The sequence below is a fragment of the Petromyzon marinus genome, unplaced genomic scaffold (assembly GCF_048934315.1).
Source record: "Petromyzon marinus isolate PM22_M1 ecotype Great Lakes invasive population unplaced genomic scaffold, UKy_Petmar_22M1.pri1.0 PM_G_Scaffold_2, whole genome shotgun sequence".
Taxonomy (NCBI): Eukaryota; Metazoa; Chordata; class Hyperoartia; order Petromyzontiformes; family Petromyzontidae; genus Petromyzon; species Petromyzon marinus.
Window position 1 is genome coordinate 742482 of NW_027422761.1, and position 8794 is coordinate 751275.

Here is an 8794-nt window from a genome sequence, read left to right on the forward strand (position 1 = left end):
GGTGATGTTGGTGGTGGTGGTGATGTTGGTGGTGGTGGGGATGTTAGTGGTGGTGATGTTGTTGGTGGTGATGTTGGTGGTGGTGATGGTGGTGGTGGTGGGGATGTTGGTGGTGATGTTGGTGGTGTTGGTGGTGGTGGTGGTGATGTTGGTGGTGGTGGTGATGTTGGTGGTGGTGATGGTGCTGTTGGTGGTGATGTTGGTGGTGGTGGTGATGTTGGTGATGTTGGTGGTGGTGGGGATGTTGGTGGTGATGTTGGTGGTGGTGATGGTCATGGTGATGTTGGTGGTGGTGATGTTGGTGTTGGTGGTGATGTTGGTCGTGATGTTGGTGGTGGTGGGGATGTTGGGGGTGATGTTGGTGGTGGTGATGGTGGTGGTGATGTTGGTGGTGATGTTGGTGGTGGTGGGGATGTTGGTGGTGATGTTGGTGGTGGTGGTGTTGGTGGTGGTGGGGATGTTGGTGGTGATGTTGGTGGTGGTGATGTTGGTGGTGATGTTGGTGGTGCTGGGGATGTTGGTGGTGATGTTGGTGGTGGTGGTGATGTTGGTGGTGGTGGGGATGTTAGTGGTGGTGATGTTGGTGGTGGTGGTGATGTTGGTGGTGATGTTGGTGGTGGTGATGTTGGTGGTGATGTTGGTGGTGGTGGGGATGTTGGTGGTGATGTTGGTGGTGGTGGTGATGTTGGTGGTGGTTATGGTGGTGGTGATGTTGGTGGTGGTGGTGATGTTGGTGGTGGTGGGGATGTTAGTGGTGGTGATGTTGGTGGTGGTGATGTTGGTGGTGGTGGGGATGTTGGTGGTGATGTTGGTGGTGGTGGTGTCGGTGGTGGTGGTGGTGATGTTGGTGGTGGTGGTGGTGATGTTGGTGGTGGTGATGGTGCTGTTGGTGGTGGTGATGTTGGTGGTGGTGGTGATGTTGGTGATGTTGGTGGTGGTGGGGATGTTGGTGGTGATGTTGGTGGTGGTGATGGTGGTGGTGATGTTGGTGGTCGTGGTGATGTTGGTGTTGGTGGTGATGTTGGTGGTGGTGCTGTTGGTGGTGATGTTGGTGGTGCTGGGGATGTTGGTGGTGATGTTGGTGGTGGTGGTGATGTTGGTGGTGGTGGGGATGTTAGTGGTGGTGATGTTGGTGGTGATGTTGGTGGTGGTGATGGTGGTGGTGATGTTGGTGGTGATGTTGGTGGTGGTGGGGATGTTAGTGGTGGTGATGTTGGTGGTGGTGGTGATGTTGGTGGTGGTGATGGTGATGTTGGTGGTGGTGATGGTGCTGTTGGTGGTGGTGGTGATGTTGGTGGTGGTGATGTTGGTGGTGGTGAGGATGTTAGTGGTGGTGATGTTGGTGGTAATGTTGGTGGTGTTGATGGTGATGTTGGTGCTGTTGGTGGTGGTGATGTTGGTGATGTTTGTGGTGGTGATGTTGGTGGTGGTGATGGTGCTGTTGGTGGTGGTGATGTTGGTGGTGGTGGGGATGTTGGTGGTGATGTTGGTGGTGGTGGTGATGTTGGTGGTGGTGGGGATGTTAGTGGTGGTGATGTTGGTGGTGGTGGTGATGTTGGTGGTGATGTTGGTGGTGGTGATGTTGGTGGTGATGTTGGTGGTGGTGGGGATGTTGGTGGTGATGTTGGTGGTGGTGATGTTGGTGGTGGTTATGGTGATGTTGGTGGTGGTGGTGGTGATGTTGGTGGGGATGTTAGTGGTGGTGATGTTGGTGGTGGTGATGTTGGTGGTGGTGGTGGTGGTGGGGATGTTGGTGGTGATGTTGGTGGTGGTGGTGTTGGTGGTGGTGGTGATGTTGGTGGTGGTGGTGATGTTGGTGGTGGTGATGGTGCTGTTGGTGGTGGTGATGTTGGTGGTGGTGGTGATGTTGGTGATGTTGGTGGTGGTGGGGATGTTGGTGGTGGTGATGGTGGTGGTGATGTTGGTGGTGGTGGTGATGTTGGTGTTGGTGGTGATGTTGGTGGTTGTGATGTTGGTGGTGGTGGGGATGTTGGGGGTGATGTTGGTGGTGGTGGGGATGTTGGTGATGTTGTTGGTGGTCGTGTTGGTGGTGGTGGTGGTGATATTGGTGGTGGTGGTGATGTTGGTGGTGATGTTGGTGGTGGTGATGTTGGTGGTGATGTTGGTGGTGGTGGGGATGTTGGTGGTGATGTTGGTGGTGGTGGGGATGTTAGTGGTGGTGATGTTGGTGGTGGTGGTGATGTTGGTGGTGGTGATGGTGATGTTGGTGGTGGTGATGGTGCTGTTGGTGGTGGTGGTGATGTTGGTGGTGGTGATGTTGGTGGTGGTGAGGATGTTAGTGGTGGTGATGTTGGTGGTGGTGGTAATGTTGGTGGTGTTGATGGTGATGTTGGTGGTGATGATGGTGCTGTTGGTGGTGGTGGTGATGTTGGTGATGGTGATGTTTGTGGTGGTGATGTTGGTGGTGGTGATGTTGGTGGTGGTGATGGTGCTGTTGGTGGTGGTGATGTTGGTGGTGGTGGTGATGTTGGTGGTGGTGATGTTGGTGGTGGTGATGTTGGTGGTGGTGGGGATGTTGGTGGTGATGTTGGTGGTGGTGATGGTGGTGATGTTGGTGGTGGTGGTGGTGTTGGTGGTGGTGGTGATGTTGGTGGTGGTGATGTTGGTAGTGGTGATGTTGGTGGTGATGTTGGTGGTGGTGGGGATGTTGGTGGTGATGTTGGTGGTGGTGATGGTGGTAGTGATGTTGGTGGTGATGTTGGTGGTGGTGGGGATGTTGGTGGTGATGTTGGTGGTGGTGGTGTTGGTGGTGGTGATGTTGGTGGTGGTGGTGATGTTGGTGGTGATGTTGGTGGTGGTGATGTTGGTGGTGATGTTGGTGGTGGTGGGGATGTTGGTGGTGATGTTGGTGGTGGTGATGTTGGTGGTGGTGATGGTGGTGGTGATGTTGGTGGTGGTGGTGATGTTGGTGGTAGTGGGGATGTTAGTGGTGGTGATGTTGGTGGTGGTGGTGGTGATGTTGGTGGTGGTGATGTTGGTGGTGGTGATGGTGGTGGTGGTGGGGATGTTGGTGGTGATGTTGGTGGTGGTGGTGTTGGTAGTGGTGGTGGTGATGTTGGTGGTGGTGATGTTGGTGGTGGTGATGGTGCTGTTGGTGGTGGTGATGTTGGTGGTGGTGGTGATGTTGGTGATGTTGGTGGTGGTGGGAATGTTGGTGGTGATGTTGGTGGTGGTGATGGTGGTGGTGATGTTGGTGGTGGTGGTGGTGATGTTGGTGTTGGTGGTGATGTTGGTGGTGGTGATGTTGGTGGTGATGTTGGTGGTGGTGGGGATGTTGGGGGTGATGGTGGTGGTGATGGTGGTGGTGATGTTGGTGGTGATGTTGGTGGTGGTGGGGATGTTGGTGGTGATGTTGGTGGTGTTGGTGGTGATATTGGTGGTGGTGGTGATGTTGGTGGTGGTGATGTTGGTGGTGATGTTGGTGGTGGTGGGGATGTTGGTGGTGATGTTGGTGGTGGTGATGGTGGTGGTGATGTTGGTGGTGGTGGGGATGTTGGTGGTGGTCGGGATGTTAGTGGTGGTGGTGGTGGTGGTGATGTTGGTGGTGGTGATGTTGGTGGTGATGTTGGTGGTGGTGGTGATGTCGGTGGTGGTGATGTTGGTGGTGGTGATGGTGATGTTGGTGGTGGTGATGGTGCTGTTGGTGGTGGTGATGTTGGTGATGTTTGTGGTGGTGATGTTGGTGGTGGTGGTGATGTTGGTGGTGGTGATGTTGGTGGTGGTGATGGTGCTGTTGGTGGTGGTGATGTTGGTGGTGGTGATGCTGGTGGTGGTCATGGTGGTGGTGATGCTGGTGGTGGTGATGGTGGTGGTGATATTGGTGGTGATGGTGGTGGATGGAGCGTTTGTGTGAACTAACATAAATGATGGTGTCAAAAATCATTACGTGAAAGGATTTGGCCTTTAAAAGGTAGCAAAGCATTTATTTGCAAGGCAATTTCAACAAATTGCACGAACATGAACCATTCAAAAACGTGTCATAACGTGACTGATCAAACATCACGAAAACGTCTGAGGCCTGCGCCCAGAACAATTACCGCACTCCCGGTCAAAGTGCGCCGTCTAATCTGGGAAACGGGGGCATTACAGGAGCAAGGTAAAATTTAATTTAACAACAACATCAATAATAATATTTGGACAAGTTCGGCAGGCCGGATTAAAAAGCCCAACGGGCCGTCCTTTGCCCACGTCTGGCCCAACCCGTGTAGAGACGGAGCTACGGGATCGCTTCATGACGCAGGAGTGAAGTGTAACGTGGCCCTTGCAGTACCGAGAGCAACTAACAAGGGGGGTGCCCTTCACCCCGCAGCGGATAGACCACGGCTGAGACTGATGACGGACCGGTTGAGGGTCACGGCGTTCCTCTGAGGCCGAATGAATCAGCCTCGCCCCCCTCCGCTGCACTCCGGGCTCTCACGTGATGTATCCTGTACACAAATTGAACGTCTCTGAATGTAGATTGAACTGTCGCCGGTTCCAACGTGCAAGCCTCATCTCCCCTCTTACACCAGGCACCGCCTCCGTGCGCTCTGCGCTGCAGGAGCCGAAGCTTTCTGATCGAAGCGGCGAGTTGACCTTCTCCTTGTGTAGAGGTCAACCCTCGGTTCGTCTTTTGCTTCGCCTTCTCCTCTTGCTGCCTCCAAGATCTGGAACTTACTTCCCTCAACCATCTGTCCACGTCCAAGCTAAATACATTTCCTCCTCTTCTCTGCCTATGGCCGTCTCTCTCTTAAAATACCAGACAAATATCACGCCTCGTTGTTACCGGTTAGGTGCACGCGTCTGTTGTGGTATAGCGTCGTGAGATTCGGTTGCATGTAGATGCTCTCTAAATTAAAAATCGTGTTAACTTATTCTGTACAAGCTACACCACTGTCGTCATGTATAATTATCACACACACACACCATTCACGCTATTCGCCACCGCAGAGTTAATCGTGTAGGCAATGTCACAACAGTAGTGCAGCTACCGACCTACTCACCTACAAAGAGTGCAATATAGCTAGGAGCTGATATGATTAGTCGATTATGTGAATTGACTTATAACTTTTGTGTGCATGTATGTTGTTGAACTTCTTTCACGCTGTACGGTAGTTAACCGTGCCAATCAGAGATGTGGGGGAAGGACGAAAGACTAAACACAAAGCAGTTACATTTTGATTTAAAGCTTTCGTGACTGCAGAAATTCATATTCTTAGCTCTTTCGGTAAAGTCACGTTGAAGGGAAACAATAAAGTAATAAAATATATATAAAACAATAAAAATCATGATGACCGTTTGTGTTATGGTCGAAACGTCGTGAGAATTTTTATTGTGTTTTATATATTTTATTATTTTATTGTTTCCCTTCAACATGACTTTACCGAAAGAGCTTAGAACACAAAAAGCAGTTCTAAAGAAATGAGTTTTAAATCTAGATGTGAATGTGCATAGCTCCAGTGGCTTCCTAATATAGTAATAAAAAGTATTCCAGGCGGCTGCAGAAACACACCTGACAGCGTGCGACACCGTGACCGTCTTTGTTCGGTGGCTGAGCCAAAAGGCACTGCGAGGATGACCGCAGTTTGCGTGAAGGTTCCTTAACCAGAGGAACGCGTGGTCAGTAACTCGGGTGGATTAAAAAACAGCGACCGTTTCAGCGTCACGCTTCCCGAAGGTAGGAAACCCCCTACAAGCCACGCCCAGCATGATACAACTGATTATGCCGCGCCCATAACCTCCCATCCAGTGGCACATATGCGGACACATTTTAAAAAAAAACTAATTATTTTCCAATTTGTCGAGTAATGAAACCGATATATTTGGTTGAGTGATCGACGACTTGAGAAATATGATGATATCCCAGCTCTAATTATAACTGCGGTTATTTAAGAGATGGTCAAATCAAAATTCATCACCATAATTCATGACACATTTATAAATTCATATATATAAAATATTTTACTTAATTAAAACCATGCGATATAATTTATTTCGTTATTGAGCTGCGTGAATTGTAAAACATGCACTCCATTGATTTAAAATATCCATTTAAAAATTGTATCCTTTTAGCAACTTGATCAAAACCTATTTGCGATTTGGCATCTTCATGAGATCAAAGATGAATCGGCCCACTCTGAAACACAAGCAAAATGAATATCTGAATATGAATGGCGTGACCAAATAAAACATATGCTGGATCGTTTTGGTGAACGCTACACTAACAACAATAATCATTTCTATACAACGTCTGGCTCGCGTGATTACTCTGTGTGGTTCATAAGGTGGGGGGCGTGTGCTGCTTTGATGATGGCAATTCAACCCCAGACCCACCACCCTCCCCAACAACTCGCTCCAACCATTCTGCGGTCATGATTTGGGACTGTGCTTCCATTTGCAAGTAAACTCACATTTCAACAATGAGGGTTTGAAAGCATTAAGCATTAGCTCTGTCTGCATGTCTGCTCTGTTGTAAAGATGATCCAATATGAACACAATTGTAGTACAACAGCTCTGTTGCTGTTAGGGACCTAACAATGTTGAAAACTGGCCAAAATTGATTAAACGGCCCACTCATGGTCCAGAGCAGAACTCGGTACCACCTAAGGTAGCAAAACTTAAGTCGTACCCATTTATTTGGATGGAAAATGAAAGTAAATTACTTGATAGTCTCACTTATTGCATTTGTTTATCACTGGCCACGTAGAGAAATTGAAACTGCTCAATTTAGGCCACCTCACGTGGTACCGACAAAGGAGACATCTCATGGGCTATGAAAAAATATGAATAGGTTGTATCCTTTCTGGCAATAAAACAGATCTTAAGATTCATTGAAGAAGGTTTCTGTTTGGTGTTTGAACATCTAAACACCCGGTTTATTGCCAAAAAAGGATCAAATCTATTCTTATTTTGTCATACTTTGATACCGGCAAAACGGTCTCATTTTGAAGCGTCTCATGGACTATTGGATGGGGAGAAAAAAAACGGCGCTAAAAGTCAGTGCCGACCTCTCCTGTCGTGCCCAGTGATGTCATCACGGGCGAAGTTCACCGCGCGAAGTCAAACGCCGCTCGAAACGCAAACTCATCGCTCGGTGAACATTTCCGAGGACAAACAAACGCATGCCGGGAACCGTGTGAGTTTGTGTTTCTTGTTTCCTCTGCGCAATGTGGGGGAGGGCTTCATCGAGCAGTGGATTGACAAAAGCGCTGTATGCATACTGCACAGGCTACGCTAACGACACATTTAGGCCCATGGACAGAACAAACGCGTCTCTCTTTCTCCATCCGTCTCCACTCTCTCTCTCTTCCTCTCTTCACTGCTGGCCTGTAGGTTTGGGCCGAGCGAGTTCCTGCCGGGGATTTGGCTTTTCAGGAGCTGATTCCCCCCGTGGCTTTGTCGGCACGAGGCGACCGCGCGGAGTGTCAAGGGCTCCACCGGGCCCCAAGGCGCTGCCCCAGCACCACCGTAGTAGCCAAACCATCGGTGCTCGGCATGGCCTGCATGAAGGTCCTGCTGGACCTCATGTTGCGCACGGGGTACAGCATCGTCCAGGAGAGCAGACAGAGGAAGTTCGGACCGCCGCCCGACTGGCAGGGGCCCCCTCCCGCCCATGGCTGCGAGGTGTTTCTGGGGGGGATCCCGCGCGACCTCTACGAGGATGAGCTGGTGCCCGTGCTGGAGATGGTGGGGAAGCTCTACCAGCTCCGCCTCATGATGGATTATAGCGGAGAGACCCGCGGCTATGCGTTCGCTACCTATGCGACGCTCGCCCAAGCCACGGATGCCGTCAAGAAACTCAACAAATTCGAGATCCGTCCCGGACGCCGCATTGGAGTCCACTTCAGCGTGGACAATCGCCACCTCTTCATTGGGGCGCTGCCAAAGGACAAGAAGCGAGCGGAGGTGATGATGGCGATGAGCGGTGCCACGGAGGGCGTGGTGGACGTCACGATGAGCGTCTGTTACCGGGACAAAACCCTCAACCGAGGCTACGCGTTCATCGAGTACCGGAGCCATCATGCGGCCGCCATGGCCCGGCGGAAGCTCCTTCGAATCAACTTGCAGCTATGGGGCCGGACCATCAAGGTGGACTGGGCGTGGCCAGAGGCGTGGCTAGGCCCCGCCTCCGGCCACGCCCTCTCGTGAAACCTTGGAGCAGGTTACACGAGAGGGCGTGGCCAGAGGCGTGGCTAGGCCCCGCCTCCGGCCACGCCCTCTCGTGGAACCTTTTGAGCAGGTTACCGGAGTAACTCGGCTAGCCCCACCTGTTGCCTTTGCCCCAAATGCGCCTCCTTCCCTGATTGGTTGTTACCTCTGTGGCTGTACCTGTTAAGCCCTTGCCAGGCCAGCAGGTGTCACCCTGTCATGTCAGCAGGTGTCACCCTGTCATGTCAGCAGGTGTCACCCTGTGATGTCAGCAGGTGTCACCCTGTGATGTCAGCAGGTGTCACCCTGTGATGTCAGCAGGTGTCACCCTGTGATGTCAGCAGGTGTCACCCTGTCATGCAAGCAGGTGTCACCCTGTGATGTCAGCAGGTGTCACCCTGTGATGTCAGCAGGTGTCACCCTGTGATGTCAGCAGGTGTCACCCTGTGATGTCAGCAGGTGTTACCCCTTGTCATGTCAGCAGGTGTCACCCTGTGATGTCAGCAGGTGTCACCCTGTCATGTCACCAGGTGTTACCCTGTGATGTCAGCAGGTGTCACCCTGTGATGTCAGCAGGTGTCACCCTGTGATGTCAGCAGGTGTCACCCTGTGATGTCAGCAGGTGTCACCCTGTGATGTCAGCAGG

The 8794-nt window shown here is 51.4% G+C and overlaps 1 pseudogene; it reads left to right on the plus strand.

Annotated features, from left to right (window-relative positions):
* The first annotated feature begins 3995 nt into the window (after positions 1-3995).
* On the plus strand, positions 3996-8378 carry LOC116937271 (putative RNA-binding protein 46 pseudogene; annotated as a pseudogene).
* Positions 8379-8794: the final 416 nt, after the last annotated feature.